Raw genomic sequence first — 23,539 nt, 5'->3', positions numbered from 1 at the left:
AATCACATTATCTTTAAAACAGGAAGTACTTAGATTTTTCCCTTTGATCCTGAAAAGAAAAATTAAATTCCTTTTTGAGTTGTGCTCTTATCCTTCCTACTAATTTTGAATCATTTACATTAGATGCCACCAATTGTGTAGCATAAGCCTAAACAAACATATTATATAATTTCCTTTACTGGTAATTACAGAGGATAGTTTCCCTCTGGTTTTGAGAAAGTTCCCTTAAAAATAATATATAAGGAATTAAATTGCATACGTCTTGGGTGCAGTTTAACTGGGTACTGCTTTTGCAGTCTATAGCAGTGACGCCAGGAATTTTTTTTTTTTAACATTTCAAATTTTATTTAACTAAACTCGAAAAGGTAAAGCACCTAAAAAATTAAGATCACTGATTAATATCAAATCAGTTCAAATGCAAGCAAGGAGCTTAATATAGCAAAAATGAAGTGATGTTATTTATGTCTAAATTTTCAGTTAATTTATGTTCTTTGAACTGCTGATTGCCTTAAGAGAAGCAGAAATAAAAAATGTCTTCAATAAATCGCTTCATTTCTCAAACAACCTGGTGTGTTTGAGTTTTGTGGCCAGCAGCCTAATGAGAATGAATGGTTTACAATCTTCTAGGACTGACCCACTTAGTCATTCACACCATCCATTGAATGGGAGACTGCTTCAGAAGTACAAGGTCACACCCTTGCCACAATTATTCTGTCTAATGAGGTATCATAAGATGTCTGCTGTTCAAAGGTGTGTGGTAAGGGCAACTGAAGATAAAATATACGGTATCCTTGCACTGAAGCATGGATATATACTCCTGAGTCCATCTTTGTCACAGTAGAAATTAAATAAAAAAAAATGCCTCTTTAAGGAATCATTTGCACTTTAAAGAAGTAAAAGTAAAATGGATTTTACTTTCATGTTAAGGAGTTGGGGGGGAACAATACTCAGGAGAGTTTTGTTGGGTTTTTTCCCCCCAAAAAGCTCAATGACAGGTTGACTTAATTATTCAAATAATAACTTTCTACAGTAGATAATTAAGCCATATGTTAACCTCAGAATTTAAAATAACCAATTTACTTATATTGTGTGGTTCTCCTCTAAATCCATACAGATACCATTTTCAGGAGAAAAAAAAAATGAGGCTTAGGTCAAATCAAAGCATCCATTAACATTGTATTGTCTCTATAGAAATCCATAGACTATATTAATTATCTAGGCAGCTGATCTAAAGAAGTTTTTTTTTTAATGTTAATTGCTCATTAAAGAAAATTAATGGTGAAAAATAAAAATAAAAACAGAGATGAACTATAAAAGATAATTAGGCAATTTGCAACTAATTGAATAGCTTTACATGAATTTTCCCCCAAATAACCAATAATTACTTCCAAATAAGTTAGAAAAATCAGTGATAATTCAGTAAACTATCCTGGCTTTACGTTTCTACAAAGTAAAGCAAATGTAACTAGGACTTTTCAGAAAGCCATGTTTCCTTTGCAGTTGGCTCATCAGATAAACTTTGTCCACAGGCAATTTGGTTTTGTTTTTTGGCTTATTCTGCTGTGTATTATCTGAGTCATATCTATGCCTTAATTAAAAATTTCTCACATTATTTAATGCTTCTAAAACTTTTTAAATTGACTCAAAGATATTATTATATATTTCTATAATAAATTGAAATTAGAATTGGGCATGGGTGAATGATCTCCTTTAGCTGTTTTCCAAAGCCCACCTTAAAGTGCATTTTAAAATACTTTTTTTCTTTTTTTCATAATGAACAAAATGGCTATTTTTATTCAACATAATGTTTCATGGTTTTGTCAAGATGAACACACACATCATTAATTGTTCAGCAACACCCTTTACTGTATGCACATAAATATAAAATTGAAGTCGGTTTACCTTGTTGATTACTGTTTCCAAGTTGTGCATTCAACATTTCCATAACACTTTACAATCCTCCATCTTTATTTTACACTTTAAATAATAAGTCATTAACCAAAGTCCAAATTATTTGCTCAGTTGTGTGCTAAAAGATTATTTTTAGAGTGACTTCTAACTCTACGTTTTCTGAAGTGAAGTCCAGCTGATGGCTTTGTCACGCTGACTTAACTATTGGTATCTCCACAGTGTGTGATCACTAACATTGACTTAAGAATGAGTGATCACTGAAGACTTTCTTCCATTTATGACATTGAGAATGTTTTAGGCAGTATGAACCCTCACATATCCTACAAGTGTCACTGTATGAATAACAGAGTTCTGAATTGAATAAATTGCTTCTGCATTATGAATTATTTGGTGTAACATAAAAGTTTCCTCCACCAAATAAAGACTGTTTTCTCTTCTTTCCTGTTTTAGGGATAATTCCTATTTATAGTTTTCTTTCACACATCAGGGCTGGAGCCTAGATGAAGGCTCATCCAGAGCAATTATAGACCTGTCTTTGCTTGACAATGAGAATGCTGAAGAGATGAATTATCAATGACAAAGCCTTTTCATGTTGTTTACAAACAGTTTCTCTTCTCTTTGGTATGAATAAAGTTCTTTGATATGAATAAAGTTTAGTTCTACAGTTTTTCCTACATTTGTTAATTTGTTTAAAAAATGTTTACTGAAGTATAGTTGACAACATTACGTTAATTTCAGGTATAGAACATAGTGATTTCATAACTCTATACCTTATGCTTTATTCACCACAGGAGTAGCTACCATCTGTCACCATACAATGCTATTTCAATATCATTGATTATATTCCCTATGCTGTACCTTTCATCCCTGTGACTTATTCATTACATAACTCTGACTACATAACTCCACTTTAAAATACTTTTTTCTGGGGATGCCTGGGTGGCTCAGTCAGTTAAGTGTCTGCCTTTGGTTCAGGTCATGATCCTGTGATCATGTCTTGCAGCTGGCTCCTTGCTCAGCAGGGTGCCTACTTCTCCCTCTACCTGCCTCTCTCCCTGCTTATGCTCTCTGTCTAGCAAATAAATAAATAAAATACTTAAAAAATTTTAAAAAATTAATTTTTTTTCTACAAGCTACAGCTACTTTATTGGAGGAAAAAAATGCTAATATACAAGAGCACTTTTGTCATAATAAATTTAAAACTTTAAAAATTAAGAACATAATATGATGATGTCATGTAATAAACAGAAAAGTACATATACATTGGTTTAGCATATCATAATTAAGGACTACACAATCTAAAAGAAAAAGGACTACATATTATCATTACTTCCACCCTTCTAGGCAAGTGATTTATAGTATAGTTTTCAGAAATAATTTAAGCTACTTTCCTTTCAAGTAATTTTCTTGTAAGCTTCCATAATCACAGTCACATGCATACAAATATACACGTTTACATGTTTGTTTTCGGACTTAACCTTACACAAACTCGTTAAAGTACATAACAGGATATTTGCTTTACAATAAGAAAAGAGAAGTTTGCTGATATTAGTAACTGGACAATGATCAAGAATCTAGTAATCAGTACAGCCTCAATATGATCTAAATTTGACTATTTCTAAAGCCTAGTTTCCTTATTGAAATGACTATTATACAGCATATTTAAAAATAGTGAACTACTTATTTTGTAATCAAATTTATTATTTACAGAACATACACTGAACACAGAATGAAGAGAAAGTTGTTAAAATTTCCAAAAAGCACTTAATTTTATTTATATGCAACATGTAACATATATGTGATATATGTGTGTGTGTGTGTATGTTAATTTACTCACATTTACTGTGTGTCTGTCAAACACATGCACTAGATTTGGCCCTTATAGTCTGGCAATTATTAAGATGATTTTTTTTTTCTAAAATGTGTGTGTGTGTGTGTGTGTGTGGTTATAAACAATGATAAATTTTTAAAGGCAATATAAAGTAAAAGGGAAAAAAATAAACATATATATGGAATATTTCCTATAGGTTTGCACAATATAATATGTACATTAGTTATTTTTATTAGGCAGAGCCATAATTAAATTTATCTATGACTCCAAATTGGTGTAATGATATACACCTTGAGGAGCTGGCAGATTATAATAAATGAAAAGCTGGTAGTCAAGAATGAAAGTTAAAGAAAAGATACTCATATATATGAGAATTGGCTGAACTCTGTAATTGTTCAGAGTATTTTCATTTAATATTAAAAAAAACCATTCAGCTACATTGCAATGAACATGAGTATAACATCAACAAATGATGGGATATTTGACTGGTAATAAAGACCAAGTCTTAGGTAGTATTTGTAACTTTTGCCAACTAAATCAAATCAAATATGAAAAAACTTACAGGTGTTTTTAAGAGGGCTGCTCCATAAAAAGCTAAAAATATTATGTAACTATCTTTGTATGTTGGTTATTAAGATGCTTTCTGAAGGACACATAATAATCTTTGATTTTTTTGTTAATATACATATCAAATGAGGTACCAAGGATTGCTCAAAGAAAACCATACTTTGTTATCAATAGCACAGATAGTAATAAGGACATAAAGGGGCTCCCCAAAAATTTCTCCCCAAAATATGTTATTATTTGTTACCAAGACTGCCATTTAAATGTTTAACATGTGCACATGTTAAATAGTTTACTTATAGAATATAATTTTTTATTTGATTTTGTCTATCCAAAGCAAATTTATAATAATCTATACTTTGTATAAATACACTATCGGGATTTTAGTCTTCAAATGAATTTATTAAACTAATGCAATGATCTACCATTTTACCCATGAATAAAAACTGTCATTTTGTTAAAACTGAAATAGCAAATCCACAGAAATTGAGAAATGCAGTTGTATACATGTAAAATCCTTTTTAAAATAATGCATGACTTGAAACTTTTTTAAGGAGTTAAAACCACTCATTTTAGATTAGAAAATATTTTTAATTAAAGCACCCTGCACTTCAACAGCAAGTTCCATAATGTAACTTCAGTGGTAAGCAAAGATTTCATTAACTTCCACCAGAAGTCTCAGATTTATGAATATCGACTGTAATTAGAAAAATTAAAGCTACACTTCAGAATTAATTGAAATTATTAAAGTGTTTACTCTTGCATTATTTACGGCTAGAATGTCAGCAAAAAGCACTCTATACTTTCTCATAAGTAATTCTACAGTGCACATTAAGAACATAACATAACTTCCATTGAATATTGGGTCTTTCCAGGTGGGCCTGCTATAAGCTTTCAATTTATTCTGATTCTCTGGACAACTTCAAAATAATTCTTCTCTGGGAGTACATGAAAGCTAATGCATTCCTGATGGATGGATGTGATGCAAGATATAGGCATTTGCTGTCATCAGATCTACCAGAAGGATTCACCAGAAACCTAGATACTCTTATCAGACAACTGAACCGATGGTAGAGTGATCAGCAAGACACAGATTGAGGTTCAGTTTTCTAAGAAAATTTTACAAAACCTGAAGAGACATAGATTATAACTATCAAGTATCAATTCTATGTTTTTATTAAGTCATTCTTCTAATTCATCTTAAACATTCTATTCAGTTGTACCAGAAATATTTTGTGTTTTGAATTTCCTAGCACAGAGTAGATGTGTCTTCAAAAAAATTTAACTTACTGTTCTAATTTAAAGTGAATAAGACTCCACCCAGGATTTCTGCTTGGCATTCATTCACCCAGCAAGGAAATATTCATAAGCATGAAAAGAAAATGAAAGTGAAGAAAGAACAATCTAACAACTGTCTTCCAAATGTTACTTTTTAAGTGATTCTCCACAGAAAATAAACCAAAAGTATACAAAAATCCACTCACACTCTTTATTGTAAAGCAGTTGGGACTGTTGAGTTACCTGGGTTCTGATTTTCACCTTTAATTCAAAAAAAAAAAAAAAAACAATTATAAGAATCTGTCATGGGACATCACAGCGCCTCTTCTTCCTTATTAGTAAAATCAAATGCTCCGCAACTAGATTTTTTTTTTCTAGCTAATCCAAACTATGATATAGATGGCAAAACATCTAATCTACCTGTTCTAGATTCAAGAGGAAAGGAGAACAGTGCAGGATATAAAGAGAAAAAAGGAAGATAATGTAAGCTAGCACCAATTTTTGATAAGATGAGGAGTGACTGGCAGAAACTATTAATTCCTTCAACATCTATTTTCCTCTTTCTCCTTTCAATGAGAGCAACTCCTAAATTTTAGCTAGGTGCATGACTACTCAGTTATGTCCTACATTCTCCAGCTTCTCATGATACCAGATAAGACCATGCAACTAAATTCAATGGTATTAGAATGAAAATTCCCTCAAAGCAAATCTATTTCCCTTAACTTCCTATCTATATATGATATAGATATGACATGCAGATGAAGGCAATTCTCTAGTTCATAGCTGAGCAACAAAATGGAAGAAGCCCATTTACATGAAAGCCCTTATGAAAACAGTGTTATCTCACTAGGCTGGCCCATTCACCTTAGGATATTAAGTGGGAAAAATAATTCTATTTCATTTCAGATACTTTGTTTTGGGATCTTATGGTTACAGTAGCTTAGCCTGTAATCTAATTTATATAATGGTAAATGTTGTCTTTTAAAATCATAATTATTTGCTTTGCTACCAATTTAATTTTTGCAGTGTAGCATGTGGGTTAACAAGGACTTTAATTTTATTTGATTTTATATCAATTAGGAATCCTGATATATGATGCAAAATATAGGGGAAGGAAGGGTCTTAGAATTTTTAGACTGGTTATCTCACAGAAAAAGACAAACAACTGATTACCAGGACAAATATTCCAAATTTTTTCTAAAGATTGCTTATGAACATTTTATAATTTTCCAAACTATCCCACTGTCATGTGGCTGTTCAGTTACTTAATTAGAGAACTCAGTTCTAAGATCTTACACAGATTGAAATAATTCAAGATTCTGTACTTCAATAAAAAGCCCTTTTCCCTTCAGTTCTGTGGTGTTTTTACCTATAACAGAACACCTTGATTCTTTCCTCTTCTACTCACAAGCTTTTACCCTCTGAGTCCTCTCAGTCTTCTGACAAATTCCAGTTAATAATAATCATTTTTAGTCACCAATACAAAGAAGCAGATTTCTCAGTATTATGAGTTCTTCAGATCACAGAAATATTTCAATATGGATAAAAATAAACATTTTCACAGTTAATCACATTATTTTTGAATTGTGGTCTAAAGGTGTTCGTGCAATATTTTCAAAGTAAAAATTAAAAATACTGAGATGGACACTGTGACTACATTACTTGCTTTATCTGATGATCTGATGATCTATCACTTTAAAATCTGGGCTACTCTCCTAAGGATATCAAAATTTACTAACTTAAAATCAGTGATTTTTCAAACCATTATGTAAATTAATTTCATTTAGAAATAGTATCTATTTGGTAAATCTATAGAAAATTGCTCAGATATTATCAATATATCCCACAAAGGTTTTTTGGCTTCTTTCATAATAAGTATCAAGGCTATATTAAAAAAAAAATACATACTATTTCCCTTTTTGAACTGCAACATTCTCTTTAAGACAGATTTCATGTTACGTACAACGCATGCCGCAAACCTAGAAAGTATACCCAAATTCTTAAGGTTGATGAGAGTAACTATATACATGCCTTACTTAACAGATGTTACAGTAGCATCTCCAGCAACAAAGAGCTGGCACTCAGCCAAGCTATGAGCAGCAAAGCCTGTGCCTATGGGGGCTGGGCTATAGTAAGAAACCCACATAGTTCCAGGATGGTAAGCCAAGAAAGGCTGACCACTTTTGAGCTGGCAGAGGAAACACAACATAAAATTTTGTTAGAGATCATTACTGTGTATGGCAGATACTGGCTGCTGCTGGGAAGAAAACACACACACACACACACACACACACACACACACAAAACCTGATCAATTTGTTGTTCAGAAGTAATAAAATAGGTGGTTCATCTTTGAGCAAAGCTGCAAAGCGATAGAAGTCCCTCAAAAGTTGGCATTCTATTGTATATGTCATTGGCTGTAAAGGATACTCAAGATACTCTGAAACAATATTCAAAATTAATGTCTGAAGGACACATGCATATAACATTACAAAATTTGAGACAGGTAAATGCAGTTACAAATCTCCATCATCATTCTTTTCATCATAAGCCACTTAAATTACTCAATTTTTAACTTTAAGGTATTTCTACATTTATTATAGAATACGTGAGCTGGTGGAAAGAAGGCAAGAATAAAAGATAAAAAGATTGTTTGCAATAGAAATTATAAAGGTCCCTTTAAGTCTCATCGAAATTTCTTTTGAACATTATACTTCTTTCAGTAAGGAATCTTTTAAATGTTTTAAGCATAATCGGATTTGCATTTAAAAAAAAAGCAAAACAAAACAAAATCTTTTGGTGGCAGGGAAAAAAATAGAAATGAGGCAAAGGTAGGTAAACAGGAAATAGTCACATAGGTAAGATTTGTTCTATGGACTGAATGCCTGTGTCCTCCCAAACTTTGTATATTGTAAACCTATTGAATGGTAAGTGGAGGGAGGAATTTTAGGATGTGATTAAATCATGGAGGTAGAACACTCATGAATGAAATTTGTGCTCTTATAAGGAATTGGCAGAGGGCTCCCTTGCTTCTTCTGCCATGCGATAACACAGCAACAAGAAGACTGTATATCAGTCAGGAAACGGACTCTCACTAGATACAAAATCTGCCAGTACCTTGATCTCACACTTTCCAGGCTCCGGAACAGTGAGAAATAAAGTTCTGTTTTTATAAGCTGCTCAGTCTATGGTGTTTTCCTTATAGCAGTCCAAATGGATTGCAACAATTTGGTAAGACACTGATGCAAAGTTACAGCCAGGGGAAAGATTTGATTAAAAAAATAAAATAAATAAAAGGTGGACTTTACAGAGCTTAGTGACTGAGAGGTATCATTTTACAATAGGACTCCCACAGAACTAAGTGTGGACACTGTCATAAATTTGATGAGACAATCTAGACTTCTAAAATCTTTACTCACTTCAGTTTGCAAATTTTGCTTATTTTAGCTAACTACCAGTACTTATTACATTTGTTTGCCTTTGGAGACCCAATCTGGGATATGTTGCTCTACTCACATCATTAATCCAAATTAAAGTGTGTATAATGAGTATATTATATTTCAAGAATAATTGGGACCACCTGTTTAAAAACACTGAACCTTAAGATTATGTCTTCCTTCTTTGTAAATTGCAAGAAATAAAATGATATTGTTGCCAATGTATGAAACATTTTCAAACTTCTTTGTTTCTCATTCTTGACCATTATTCCACTTACAAGTATTTCAATGACAAGAGGCCAAAACCTAGCTTGTAACACACATTTTAACAGTTTAGCAGTTCTGTGAAGGTCTCCAGTGGACAAGTTTGTATCATCAAACTGCCCAGGCTGTCATCTTTTCCACTCCTCAATTCTCATTTACACCTGAAAATGCACTGAATTTTCTTGGTAAGTAATCAGAACACATGAAGGAAGAAAGACCTTAGGAAGACCCCTGGGTAGGGAGGGCCGCGGAGGGTTAAAAGATAATCTAATTACCCTTCACTAAGTGCTTCTGTATCTTTCACACCTGCAAGGAAGAGGTTTGACCCTCTTGAAATAAGAGTCATAAAACAACTTTAACTTTCTATTTTTAGTATTATGTATTTCTCCAGTATAGCAAAAGAAAAAAAGAGCAATTTTTGTATGTGTTTTGCCATCTTGTGGTATTAAATAAAATTATAATTTGACAAACATATACCTAAGACATAAGAAGTGTGGATTCCATAAGCTAAGAAAGAGCAAAGCTAATGTTTTATTTTGTCTGATTTTTAAAACGTCACACAGCATTTCTGATACTTTCACAGAACATCAAAGAAATGTCTCATGTCCTTTCAAAATTAGGGCACCAGATTTCCATCAATATGCATTGAGCATTTGTCATATATTAGAAACCCAATAATTGTTTACTGAGGATCACTTTATTCAAGCTTTCTTTGGTTAATATAGAGGTAATGGTTTAACTTTCGCATTCTTATAATCTGAAGGCTAAATTATGATTTACATTGTTAACTCATATTCCTTCCTTTTTTTTTTCAGTTTCAAGTAAGCTGCCATACTAAAATTTGAGAAATTTGATTGATACACCAGGAAAAAAAATAAGCAAATAAAAGTAGTTTACTATCACAATCAAATTAAATTTACAATAAATTTAACCCAATATGATGCAATTTAGTAAATAATACTCACACCACATGGCAAGGAAGAATAAGTAGTAAGAGCTCATACAAATAATTGTAATTAAGGTGACTCTTACAGGATCAATTTTTGGCTTTCCTCTTCTCACTTATTTCTTTAGTGCTTATGATTAGTATCCCTCACCTTATACTTTGCATGAGTTAATTATGCCACTCTCATTTCAGTATTATGGCAAATGTGTATCAAAATGCTCTGAATAATATCCACTGACCGATAAGCCCCTCTTGACCCTGAATTTAATTCCACAGTGCACCCAAAGCTCATCTTCCCTGCCTTTGCGTTTCTATTCTGCTATGCCTTTTACACAGCGCAAAGATACTCAAGCATCTTAGCTGATTCTCAAAAAGTATGGCTCTTGGTCACCAGTCACCAAATGCAGCAAGGTGTGTAAAACAGCTGACACAGCATAAAATCTTGGCCAAGAAGCTACAAAGGCCTGAGTAGTGGGAACCACTTGGATCAATTTATTCCTGGGAAAGGCCCTGAGGTTGGAGAGGTACACCAGGGAAAAGCAAAGAGTACATCAGGTTCTCTGTCTACAGATCAAATATTTCCAAGGAAGAAAAGGAATACACTCAAAAGCATTTGTGTCATGCTTACCCACTAACCCTGGAAACAGCTATGTGAAGATAGATTGCCTCGATGTGTCTTGTCCCTGCTTCTTTCCCCTCAACAACACTTTCACAGTGTTCTATTCCTGTGTATTATTTACTGATGATAACTTGTGTTTGTTTCATTTGAAAAGAATTGTATTAGGGATGCCTGGGTGGCTCAGTGGGTTAAGCCTTTGCCTTCAGCTCAGGTCATGATCTCAGGGTCCAGGGATCCAGCCCCTGCACAGGCTCTCTGCTCAGTGGGGAGCCTGCTTTCCCTTCTCTCTGCCTGCCTCTCTGCCTGCTTGTGATCTCTCTATCTTTAATAAATAAATAAAATCTTTAAAAAAAAAAAAAAAGAAAATAATTTTGTTATAAAAGCGCAACTGGGATCCCTCTTTTTCCACATTTGATATACAGAATCTATGGAATTCCTTTTGCATACTAATGTACATCTAGGAAAACATATAAGCCAGTGTGCCAAAATATCAGTATGGCAAAGCGGTTTAAAATGTGGCATCTACAGTCAGAGGGCACAGGTGCTGTGCTTGATATGCTACCTTGGGCAAGTTTACTTATCTTCTATGTACTTTAGTTTCCTCATCTGTAAATTAAAGATAATAACTATACCAACTTCACAGGGCTAATGTGGGAATAAATGAGTTAATGCATGTAAAGCATTTAAAATAATGACTGGCATAATAGAAAAATAAAATAATGACTGGCATATAATAAAACCAATAAATGTAACCTAGTATAATTACCTCTATCTGAAGATATTTTCAGAGTTCATGAGAAGATACTATGGGGAAAAAAAAAAAAAAAAAGGCAAAAAAACCCAAAAGAAAAATAAGATGCTGAGGCCATCTCTGATGAGGAAAAAATTTGTTTCCTTCTTTGAGTGCCATCTTAAGAAGTGATAGACTATTCATGTAACGCAGATTGTTTTATCAATGAGAGGATCGAACTGTAAAGGAAAGGTACACTACAAACAATGGCAATATCTATTCAAAAATCTTAATAGTATATACTTTCATACACTCGTGTGCCCAATAGAGTTATTCCTGTGTAATTACAACACCGGGTTCCCATTTAGAATAAAGGAAATGGGTGGATAAGGGAAACTTCGCAGTAGAAACAGAAATGAGACGAGATATGCCAGTCAAATAAGAGACAAAAGAAGCCTGCCCTTAGGGTGAACCATATGATCTCTTCTGACCTAGCCTCCTAAAGGGATTGATCTCCAAGTTCACACTACATAAGATTTCACACCCAGTTATTCTAGGATATTACCTGAAATTCCTTTCTCTAAAAAAAGTGTGCATATGTGTGTGTACCTGTGTGTGTACACTGTATATAACATACATACTGTTATATATATTACAATTAGAATAACTCTTATGATGCACTCCTTCCAAAAGCCAGTAATTACCAATGTGTTTTAGCCAATGTGTAATTTATGTTATTAAGTTCCCACAATGTAAAGGGCATATCGGAAGGTAGGAAGGTTTCAAGCCCCTAAAAGACAACAGGAAGTCATGCCTTCCTGAGAGGCAGGGAAATGGGACACTGAAGTGCTGAATTCAGTCCTTGAGAGCACACAGTTCTACCGCAAGAAAGCCCTATTGTCTTTAACCATACAGGTATAAATGATGAGGATAAGCCATGTCTTACAGAGCTAACCACAGATGTATCCTAGGAGGAAACAAATGGATAGCACATATGACACAAAATGAACACATCCATTCACAGGAGAGGCCACCGGACATCCTTACACACTAAAATGCAAACAATGATCCATTGAAGTAAATACCGTGGATACATATTAATTAAGAACTAATTGAGTATATTATATAATATAATGGGAAATAACAAATGGTAGGGAAAGTTTCCTCTTTTTGATGTACACAGCACAGCATTAAAGTGTAGAAATACAAAAGAGCCTTTGAGAGTGAAAAAATATATTATATTGGCACTCTTCTTCAAACGTTCCTGTTAAGTTGTATAAACAATGAAACTTTGATAAGGTTTTTAGAGGTAATACAAAGGGAAACTCTTTAAAATTAAGTCAGAAATATTTCCTTTACTTATTCTAGAGAAATCAAGAGGTAAATTTGGTTAATTTTTTTTAACTCAAAATATACATAAATTCCAACTAATTTCTAAAAATTTAAATCACACTTTTGACTTCTTGTTTGGTTACATGATCCAATTTACGTATTATAAGGCCTTTTATGAAAATAACACACAAATCAAAATGTATAGGCAGAATTTCCTCTCTTTTCTCTGTTCTCTTTCCTTAGGAAACGAATACACTTCTATGATGCTTTGGTTATAGTTAGAATAACATGAGCCTTGCCTTCAACTTGTGTTATAGCTTATGAATTTGGAAATATAAGAGATTGATAATTAGTTTGTGAACTGCTACAGTGGTCTGGAGATTCAATGGGGCTTCTGGTATCTTGTAGGTATGAGGATGGTATAGTGATATACTTGTCATGCCTTACTGCTTCTCTAGAACTTTGGAGAGTGAGGCACCTGAAGAATTAGCATTGCAGTTATACAGCTTTGAAGATTATGAAGGGTGTCAATTAATTCCAGTGGAATACAGCGTAGCCTACAGCAGCTAAATAAGCAACAAGGATTCCACTTGGCTTACATAAAAGATGGCTTTGACTCAGGATGACAGTGAATGAGAGGAGAAAAATGGCAAAAGAAGGCTTGTACCTGGAAATTTTTCTGTGAATTAGGAAGATTCTTTGGGGGAAATTCTATTTTCTCCATGGAATTAAAAAAAAAATCTTAATAATGGGGAAACGTTTCATAATAATATAGGATGGTCACAAGTTAGGCAGCTTTATATTGCTAGCTTAAGAGTGTTTTACTCAGCACTGCTTGGTACATGAAAGACAGAATAAATATTTGGGGACCAAATAATATGTTGTATACCCCTGCATATAAGTTATGAAACAGAAGAGAATGTAACTTCCAGGAGTAGAAATACGGCTACGATACCTGAATTACTGTCCTGTCCTTAATTTCTGTAACAAAATCCAATGAAGACATAATGCAGATTATGAACTGATAAACTGACCTTCTCGATGGCTTCAGATGAGATAAGGTAACAATCGCATACACTGAAAGTATGACACAGCTTAGTAAGAGCCAGATTCCTTGTTAATTTGATAGCCAATTACCCCAAAGTGAAAAGTTGTATCTCTGGTTTTGAAACCATTTGTGGGTGGGGGGAAGGTGGAATACCACATCTAGGGCAAGATTAACACGTCTGTCATTCTCCATCCTCTCCGCTCTTCATCCTTTATCCTACTATAGGTCACTACATCCTTTATTCTACTGTAGGTCACTATACTGGGATAGCATTTCAGGAATAGAAACTTGTATTTTTCCGCCTTGGACAAGTGACCTAGACCACTTCATTTAAAAAGAGGAAGCATTCAGGCACCTGGGTGGCTCAGTTGGTTGAGCAACTGCCTTCAGCTCAGGTCATGATCCCGGACGTCCAGGATCGAGTCCTGCATAGGGCTCCCAGCTCCTTGGGGAGTCTGCTTCTCCCTCTGACTTTCTCTTTCATGCTCTCTCTCACTCATTCTCTCGCAAATAAATAAATAAAATCTTAAAAAAAAAAAGAAAAAAAAAAGAGGAAGCATTCTATTGCTTTTGCTTATTTTTTTCTGCTCCTGTTTTCTAAATTGACCTTTCTTGGAATTGGAAGGAAGCTATGTTCTAGACCTTTGTCCTAAGCAACCAGGTCCATCTAACCAAAGGAGTAGGGGTATATCCTGCAATACAAATCCCACAGTGTATGTAATAAGCAGGTAAGTAGTAAAAAGGAGCATGTGCACTCAGACTTGCCTGACTTTGTTTTCTCATGTAGCTGTTGATGGGGCCCCCTTTTTAATACAAACTCCACTTGAGAAACATAACTTTGGATTTTTTAGGAAAGGATAATTCACAAGAGTCGCAATAGAATAAATACATTAATAGCCTTGCATAGCAGATTTGTTAAATAATTACATGCTTAAAAGGAATTTTATAAAATTCACTAATTCTCTGATTAAGTGTAACAGTTTTATTGTTCCCTTACAAAGTAAATCAAATATGCAATGAATTATAACAAGGTATTCAAGTTAAAATAGTACATTTAATTTAATATGAGGTTAATAATGGCAGCTTTTAAGTTACTAACCATGTCATAATCAAATCAATTTTTTTTCCTTTTCTTTTTTAGCACCTAATGTAAGTACATATACCAAACCAGGTAAATAAGGTCTGTAATAATAAATGTGAAAGAACAGAAATTATGTTCCCTTTAATTCTATAATCTCAACCTTGAGAATATTTTATTATAATGTGGTATTTACAAAATATGTGGGCTTATTAAACTAGGCAAGATCTTGGTAATATGGTATACTGTTGAACTTACATTTAAGAATCAGAGAGCAATTTGATATTTTACACTCTAAAATATGTTATCTGTCTTTGATTATTCAATTATTATACATATACTTCTAAAATTTTAAGTACACCATTTTCACTAAGTTCCATCTTGAACACTTGTGCTTAAACACACATGTGCACAGGCACACAACCAAACACACAAAACAGAAAGCAAATATGCTCTCTAATTAATCAGCTGTATCTTGCATTCAGAAGTAAATAAATTTTAAATACAGCTTGATTTCCGATTCTCCAATGATTTAAAATATAAAACATTTTACAGGGTTAGAGGTCCACGTGCTCCTAGCCAAATATTTATATCAGAAAGAGGAAAGATTAGACACACTGATTTTCTTAGAGGAGAAAAACTTTCAAATTTCATCAATTAAAAATGTGAATTCTATGTAAGAATACAATCTTGGTTTTCTATAAGAAAAGCAAGTACCCAAAATTAACATTGCATATATTATTTCTGTGTCCATTTTCCATGACTAGAAGCTTTGTCATTATAAAATCTTTTTAGATAAATGTATTATACATCACCAATTGGAATGATTGTATTGATAATTTACTAACAGGTATAAATTATTGTCTATGTATTTACTTGTCAATGTGTCATCTTAGATACTACTGCTTTGTGAGGTAAAACCTCTCTGTGAACTTGGGAAGTATATGTCACATTTATAGTTTTTAACCTCTGAAGTCTTCAGTTTCCGCTCTAAAATACAGGGGCTGAAATGAATTTTTATGCGGTTACTTCTAGCAGTGACAGTCTATAACATGTATCTCAGGGAAATAAAAATAGTATATTTAAATTGTGCATATTTATCTAAACATGATATTGTAAAATAGAATATATAATAAACTAAGAGGAGAAAAAAAGGAAGTCAAAGGACACTTAGCAACTTCTTTTATTTTTATCTTCTCATACCCTTTTGGTATTAAATACAGTAATAAGTCCAAACATACTTGCTTATATAATATTTTTTCAGTAGAGAGTGCAACGGGTGGTTTAGAAGAATTTTAGTCCACTCCCTTCCTTCCATACTGTCCATCCTCCTCTTCCACATAAACATTTAATCCACATAGCAACAGGGTCCAGTCACCTCCAATATGACTTGGGGACAATTTCATTAATCCTTCCCCAAACAAGATGGCTGCCACAACGCCTCTTTGGGTTCTAAAGGTGCCAGAGTAGTCTAACAATTTGCTAAATGCTACTATTAATTATATTACTAGTTATATTATCTTGTTCCATGAGATTTTGGAATTAAAACTGCCTCAGATTGTAGGTGAATTTCTCTACTGGACAGAGGAGAAAACCCCGGAGAAAACCCATAGAGTCCAAGTTACCTCCCTGGAGTCACACTGACAATTATAAAGATGAGAGAAAAACTCAAAACCTTTGATTCTACAATCATATAAGTGTTCACCTAACGGACAATATTCATTTTTTATTCTTCATTTTCTTTCATTCAACACATTTTTAAGGAGTTTGAAAAAAACATAACTATTATTGCGAGTACAGTTAACTTCCACATTGATTCTACCAGTAGAAATTCATTTATTCTTTATGGATGCCAAATTGCTTTTGAACAGCCTGATTAAAACCCAGTGAACTGACAGTAGTCATAAAAATTTTGCACTTAAATATATAGGGAGATAAATTCAAATGGTACTCAATTTACAAAATCCTACTCATCCAGTTTTCAATATAACTCTTAAATTAGTATTATTAAATATATACTATTATATAATTTCCATTGTTAAAGTTTATTAAATTCAGTATAAGTGTAAGTTCAAAATAATATTACAGAAATTATTTCTCCAAACAACAGAGGAATCTTGAAATAAAGTTATTTGTTTTATTAAATGTGAGAGATGCGTATTGATATATTCAATTAGACAATTTTGAAAATCACATTTTTTTAGAAATTTCTAAAAACAGAAGACATTTGGTAAGTAAGTTTAAAATGTATAGTATTTATGTTAGGTTACCTGTTCTCAAATCACTACATAAAATCCATCCATTTCCCACCTTCACCTATAATCCAGTCTCAGAAATGCAAAGATATTGGAAAGTTAATCAGTGATACACCTCTAACTGCAAAACAATTTACCCACTGGTAACCACAATTGTCATGTGCACTATTAGCCATTCCCAAAATTTTAACAGAGTATCTACCTAATTATTTCATACAACCAACAATATTTAAACTGTTTTTACACTTATTTATACTAAAAAGAAACGTCCTTTGCACTTGCAGTTTGCATCCGCACCCAAGTAACACACAGGAGAGAGAGAATGCCATTCCATTGAGGGAAAAACAAAAATTTTAATACTTCAGTCTTTTAGTATTACATTTAATTAACAATATTTTACTTTCTTAATCATTTTAAGTAAATAGCAATCATATGTATCCAAAGGGCTCTATAAAATATAAGGTCATGTGTTCCATGAAATCATCTTTAAGTTACTACAGTTACAGGACTAGACCTGTAAAATCTATGTTATTATTAAAGGAAAAGAAAAGTATATTTGCCTTCACCAACTGCAACTGTAAGCAAATGCAGGTATACAGCACTTTATTAGTAAGAACTCCTTTAGTAAGCACACGTTAGAGGAATTAATCATTCATTCCCTGCAGACTGCTTATGTATTTCATAGGGCCATTATCTGATCTGAATAACAAGAACAATTGCATAATAAAACACATTACTGCTGACACTAGCAACTTTCTTTTTTCAACTTTAAAGTTGCAACCATCTCTGTATCGCATAGAAAACTGGTGGCAAAAAAAAAAAAAAGAAAAAAAGAGAGAGAGAGAGAGAGAGAAAGAAAATAACAAAACAAACCCTGACAATCTAATCACCCCATCCAGTTTTGACTTTTTTGAAAGTGATCAAATATGATATATGCAAGCTTGACTAGAAATGGTTTTAATTCAGGCTATCTTCCTTAGCACTATAACATAATTAGAACACAGGCAGAATGTGTGTCACATTAATTTTCATGTTAATTGTAAATCTTTGCTTTCAGCAATTTGAATTGGATCAACAATTCTGCCATGTCTTTTCTACTGTGGAAAATGTGTCCTATAATAATATATGTAATAACATGTTTGAACCACTTTTAAAATTGGGTACTTCAATACACTCTTACCTTTTATTTTTCAATAACTTCTTTTAAAACATCAGATATCCTTTTAGATATTTGAGGTCACAAGTAAGTAGAGGTCATATGCTTTACAAATCTGACCAAGCATGGTTTAATTTTAAATTATTTAAATTCATTTTAAACCAATAGCAGAGATGGCAGCTGAGAATAGCAATACCTCTCAGAGAACCCATTTGGATAGAAAATAAAGTAATATACAAGAAACAATGACATATCTTTCCCAAATGATTTCCATATATTGTAACTTTATATCAACAAATTCATCAACTGTTCTACTGTTATTTCATTACCCTAAAAACTTATGTCTCAAGATACTCAGAGCTTTTGACATTGAAGAACCATAGCAACTCTAAAAGAGCTCTCCTTTTTTAAAACCATTGTACATTAGTTTATTCTTAAAATTTTAAAAAATCAATGCCAAATGAATATTGCCACTTTTATATACACATTTGAGTAAATATAAAGGTAGCATTTTTTTTCTACTTTATTATTATCATCACTTAAATATAAGAGAGCCCTTACGTATTATTTGATGGTAAGGTATTCTGTTGAAAAAAATATATCTGCAAGATAAGTGGCTTTAATTTTCAATCTGGTTCATAACTCTTAAAGACATTTGCTTGTAAGTGTGCTTTACACTGAGACAGAAAATAGAAAGTTAAAGATAAAACGAACTTTTTAAATTACTATTCCACACTAGTCAGCATGAATGCTATTATGTCAGAGAACTTTGGCTTTGTTAAAAATCAGCTCTGTTGTATCTAAATTGAAATTCCTACTGTATCTACTGTATATGTAACAATGCAAGAAGAATTAGATTCCGAGTCCATTTGGCAGTAATAAAGAAAAAAAAATGCTGAAATGTTATTGATTCTTTCTTGTGCAAAACAAACTGACTCAACTATATTTTTACTGACCTAACGCAAAGGTTTTCTTGAGATATTACAAAATGCTGGCAAATGTTAGACTATCATTTATTCTTTTTAAATATATCATTAACCCCTTCACAGAAAAGGGAAGAGTGTCCTACTTGTTTTTACAGAAATGCTGCAGCTACTGACATGGTGATGTTAGCCCCAAGAGGAATACTGCCTGCAAAAGTTTTTGATGCAGAGATATTCAGCCCTAGGAGACACCTTAAGCCTGTCACTGGCTGCTGAGCCCCTGTCACAGTTCATAACCTGCTGTGTCAAAGTCACAGCCTCAGCTCCTACCCTCTCCAAAGCATTTTTCACATTCCCTCTCCAAATCAATTTCATCAAAATTTTCCAAACTAGCCCAGTTCCACGATTTTCTTCCACATCTCATCTACCCACAAGTATTAGAAACCTCAACAGGATTTTCTCCCGGTCTTTCAAACCATCTTTATTAACTTTCCCTTGACCCAATTTTCTGGCAAGCTGTCTTCAGAACTAAAGATAAAGCAAGCAACCAAGTGAAGGCAGGGAAGGAAGGGAGTTGGTGTGGATTAAGGTTGAGGTGGAAGGTAGGAGGTTAGAATTCTCAAGCTTTTTCTAGGTAATCATCCTTAAATCTTAGAACCAACCAACGTTTCACAAGCCAGGCTCCCAACATCTCTTGAACAATAAACGTTTAAAAATCAGATCCCCAGTAAGGTTCCTCCCACTTTAGTCTTCTCAATGCCCTTAAAAGAAAAAAAAAAAAAAAAAAAGCTTAGCAAACCACTTCTCAATTAAGAACACTTAAGTTATATAAGTCAACTTCGTCCCCGGTAAAACGAACTGTGTCCATAACATCTGAAGGGAGAGCATCCAGCATATGCCTCACTTTAGAGAAAAGAAATACAAAAGCACAGTTTACTTACTAAAGCAGCCGCTCCAGTCCTCCTTGGAAACCCTGAGGAGTCTTCTCTTTTCTCTCCTCCCAGTCAAATAAAGAATTGTCTTTCCATTCCACACAGGCCCAGAATGAACTGCAAGGAAGGACAGCACATGCACAGCAGCCCGTCGGGCTTTGGCTTGGGTAGGGTGCTTCGAGTGCTGCTTGTTTCAAAAGTGGGACCTTCTTTTCCGGAGGGAGGGGGCAACGACCGAAGAAAACAAGGGCGCTCCGACAGCTTGCTTGGGTCGTGCAAATTATTCTGAAGGCAAAGTACCTGCGCTCTGCCCGCCGAGGCTGCCTGTCAGCGGCGCGCGAGGGGAGGAGGCGGAGGAGGAGGAGCAGCGGGAGGGCTCGGGCTGGGAGGGGACCGCCGGGTGGGGGGAGGCCGCTGGGCGGCCGGCCGAGCTGCCGCGGAGACCGCGAGGAGGCGAGCGGCTGTCAGGGCGAGGCGCTGCCCCACGCGCTCTGGCCGCCGGGTGCGGGTGCGGGTGCGGGTGCGGGTGCGGATGCGAGCGCGGGCGCGGCGGGGCGGGGAGCGGAGGCGCCGAGCATCTCCCGGCCGCTCCCGCACTCGCTCTGTGGCTCGCGCTCCCTCTTCCTCCCGCTCGCACACACAGGCACACACCCCACGTCTCCAGGAGCAGCCGCTCGGCCGCACGCACTCACCTGCATTTCCTTAACGAGCCACTTGATGGCTGCCAGCGGCGCAGGCCCGGCTCTGACGGGCGGGAGCCGGGGCGGGGAGGACGTGGCGCGGGATGTTCCGAGCGCTCGCCCGGGTGGCGGCGGCGGCGGCGGAGGCTGCCGTGCGGGCGAGCGAGCCGGGGCGGGAGGAGGGGGCGCTGGGAGGCGACCCCGAGCTGCCCGGGCGCGGCCGAGCTGACCCCGCGACCCAGAGGCCGTGGCATGCCCCCGGGGCTCCGGGATAAAGCTGTCCGCGCGGGGAGAGGAGGCTATTCCCGACCACTAAAGCCACAGAGGACTTGTCCAGGTGTAGATCCGGGTTGCGCTTCTTCAGGTGTTTGCGTGCTTTGGGTTATTTCGGTGTGTTTGTTTGTTTGGTTAGTTGCTTTTTCGGAGGGAAGCTGGAGGCAAGCGTTAGGGGTGGCGGGGTTAAAAATGCAGGGGCGGGGGGGAGGGCAGAGTTTTAGTTCGCAATACATTCGTTGCTTGTGAAGAGTCCACTTTGGTGAGGACTAGGAGAGAGGAGCAGAGGCTGCGTAGTGCAGAGTGCCCTGCATCCTGGATCCTGGATGTAGTTTTCAGGTGGGGTGCTCGGTAGCGTAGCTGGGCATGAGGTCCAGGTAGGGCTCTGTCAAGGCGGTAGTTGAGAAGGGGAAAACCTGTGAAAGAGTTGCTAGAAACTAGCCTCGCTTCTGAGGCGAGGACATGGACTGCATGGGGATGGGGTGGGGGGAGGTATTTATCTACTACCTGTTTAGGGGAATGACCAATGCCTCTGAGGTGATGTATCACAGACTGTAAACAAGGAAAGAGCAACTTAAATCCCCTGAGCAAAGCTAGAAAAGAGGATTGGAGCCTAGGGAAGAGCAGGGTGGAAGAAATGTAACAGAAAGCTTCTATCATTTTACCGTCATTTGTGTCTGATCAAAGGATATAGCTGTGGCAACCTCTGTTGCTAAAGAAAGAGCAATGTCACCACGGTGGTGCTAAAAAAAACAAAACAAACAAACAAAACGCCAAAATAATTATTCTGCTTGTAATAATGCAACAGAAACCCCCCCAGGTACCCTCTGGTCAAAGGTGCCCTAAGCACTGTGGAAGAAAATGAAAAGCATTGAGCCATCTACTTTCCTTATATGTCCATGATCTAATAGCAGAAATGTCACTTTCTCCCAAAGAGAAATAAAGCTTAATCAATACGTGTGACATTTTCCCTAGGGTCCTTTCACCTCTTTTCTTTTCATGCCTGCTTCATTGCCTGCCATGTCCTTTTGCTCTTCGGGAGTGACCCTTCTTCTGAACCCATCTCCTGCAAGGCTGCCTGCTCCACCCACCTAAACCCACTGAGCTCACCCATCCAGGAAGGTTCACAGTAACTATCACTTAAAGCTGTTCTTGGAAATGATAGGATACAAACCAGAAAGATTTCTTCGTGTGTGCAAGTGTGTGTGCCTGTGCATGTCTATAATTATGCAAAGCACCTGCCCCCTTATGGTGTCTTCTGTGCAAGATGATGACTAACTCATTCTCTCTCTTAGCCTCCCCTCTCCCTCCTTCCCTCCCTCCCTCCCCTTCTGCACAAATACACACCACTCCCTCCTGTCTCAGTTCCTTCCTGTCAGTGTTCAATAATGGTTTTACATGAACTTTCTGTTTGAAAGCCTCTGACTACCAAGAGCGAGTTGGAGCAGGTTTGTAGGAGGGATGCCAGAACTCAGCGCTGCTGCTATGTTTCCTGTCATCACTCACTCATTGCATACACTACTGTACTTAATGCCAAGTGGCACCAGAAATGATTTCCTCTTTTGCTATTCGTAATAATATATTTACCCTCCCCCGGAAACACATATAATTAATAATAAAAGAAATAATGCATCTTGATACCATGGGAAGAGCAGATGGATGCTGATGTGGTGGTGTTAGTCACCTTTTCTGTTGTTGTTGCTGCAAAGACAATGTGACCACTTCTCCCTTTCTGCTGCTCTTGGTGGGTTAAGCAAAGCATTTGGCCCTTTTACTGTGTTCTCTTTTCCATCTTTCCCTTGACAATAGTTTGTGTATTTTAAATAAAGTTTTCATTCTGCCAACCCGCAGGAAGCTTTTAACAAGATGCAGCTGAGCATGTCGATATCTTCTATCTTTTTACTGCTATATGTGGGTGTTCAGCAACTTGAAACTCATCTCAACTTCAGCTCAAAGCTGGCATCTCACAGAGACAGTGCTCCCTGGGGCTGATTTACTCTTGCTTCTATACAAGTATACTTTGGTGCCCTCTAGAAGAACACAAGGAAGAGTAAGGGTTATATTCAACCCCCTTCCTCCTGCATCACTCTGTATTCAATGACACCACAAGTGTTAATTGTGAGTAGCTTTTTATAGAAATTTTATTGGTGATTCTTTAGAGTTGGACTAACTTATCTTTCCTGGGGATAACCACACTAAGCTGCAACAGTTAACTTTTTTTTTGTTTTCATTATTTAACTACGTATCTACCTCCTGTAATATTATGTTTTACTTTTCCTTCT

General features: G+C 35.8%; 1 long non-coding RNA gene across 1 annotated transcript in view; it reads right to left on the bottom strand.

Annotated features, from left to right (window-relative positions):
• Positions 1 to 20,823, bottom strand: part of LOC116881031 — an 877,038-nt gene extending 856,215 nt beyond the window's left edge. Inside the window, exon 1 of the long non-coding RNA XR_004385327.1 lies at positions 20,314 to 20,823. This is a non-coding gene — a long non-coding RNA (uncharacterized LOC116881031). The remainder of the gene's footprint in view (positions 1 to 20,313) is intronic.
• Between the last annotated feature and the right edge of the window lie 2,716 nt (positions 20,824 to 23,539).

This window comes from Lontra canadensis, unplaced genomic scaffold, assembly GCF_010015895.1.
Source record: "Lontra canadensis isolate GAN:19392208 unplaced genomic scaffold, GSC_riverotter_1.0 scaffold70, whole genome shotgun sequence".
NCBI classification, from domain to species: domain Eukaryota; kingdom Metazoa; phylum Chordata; class Mammalia; order Carnivora; family Mustelidae; genus Lontra; species Lontra canadensis.
This window is presented reverse-complemented; position numbering and strand designations above follow the sequence as displayed.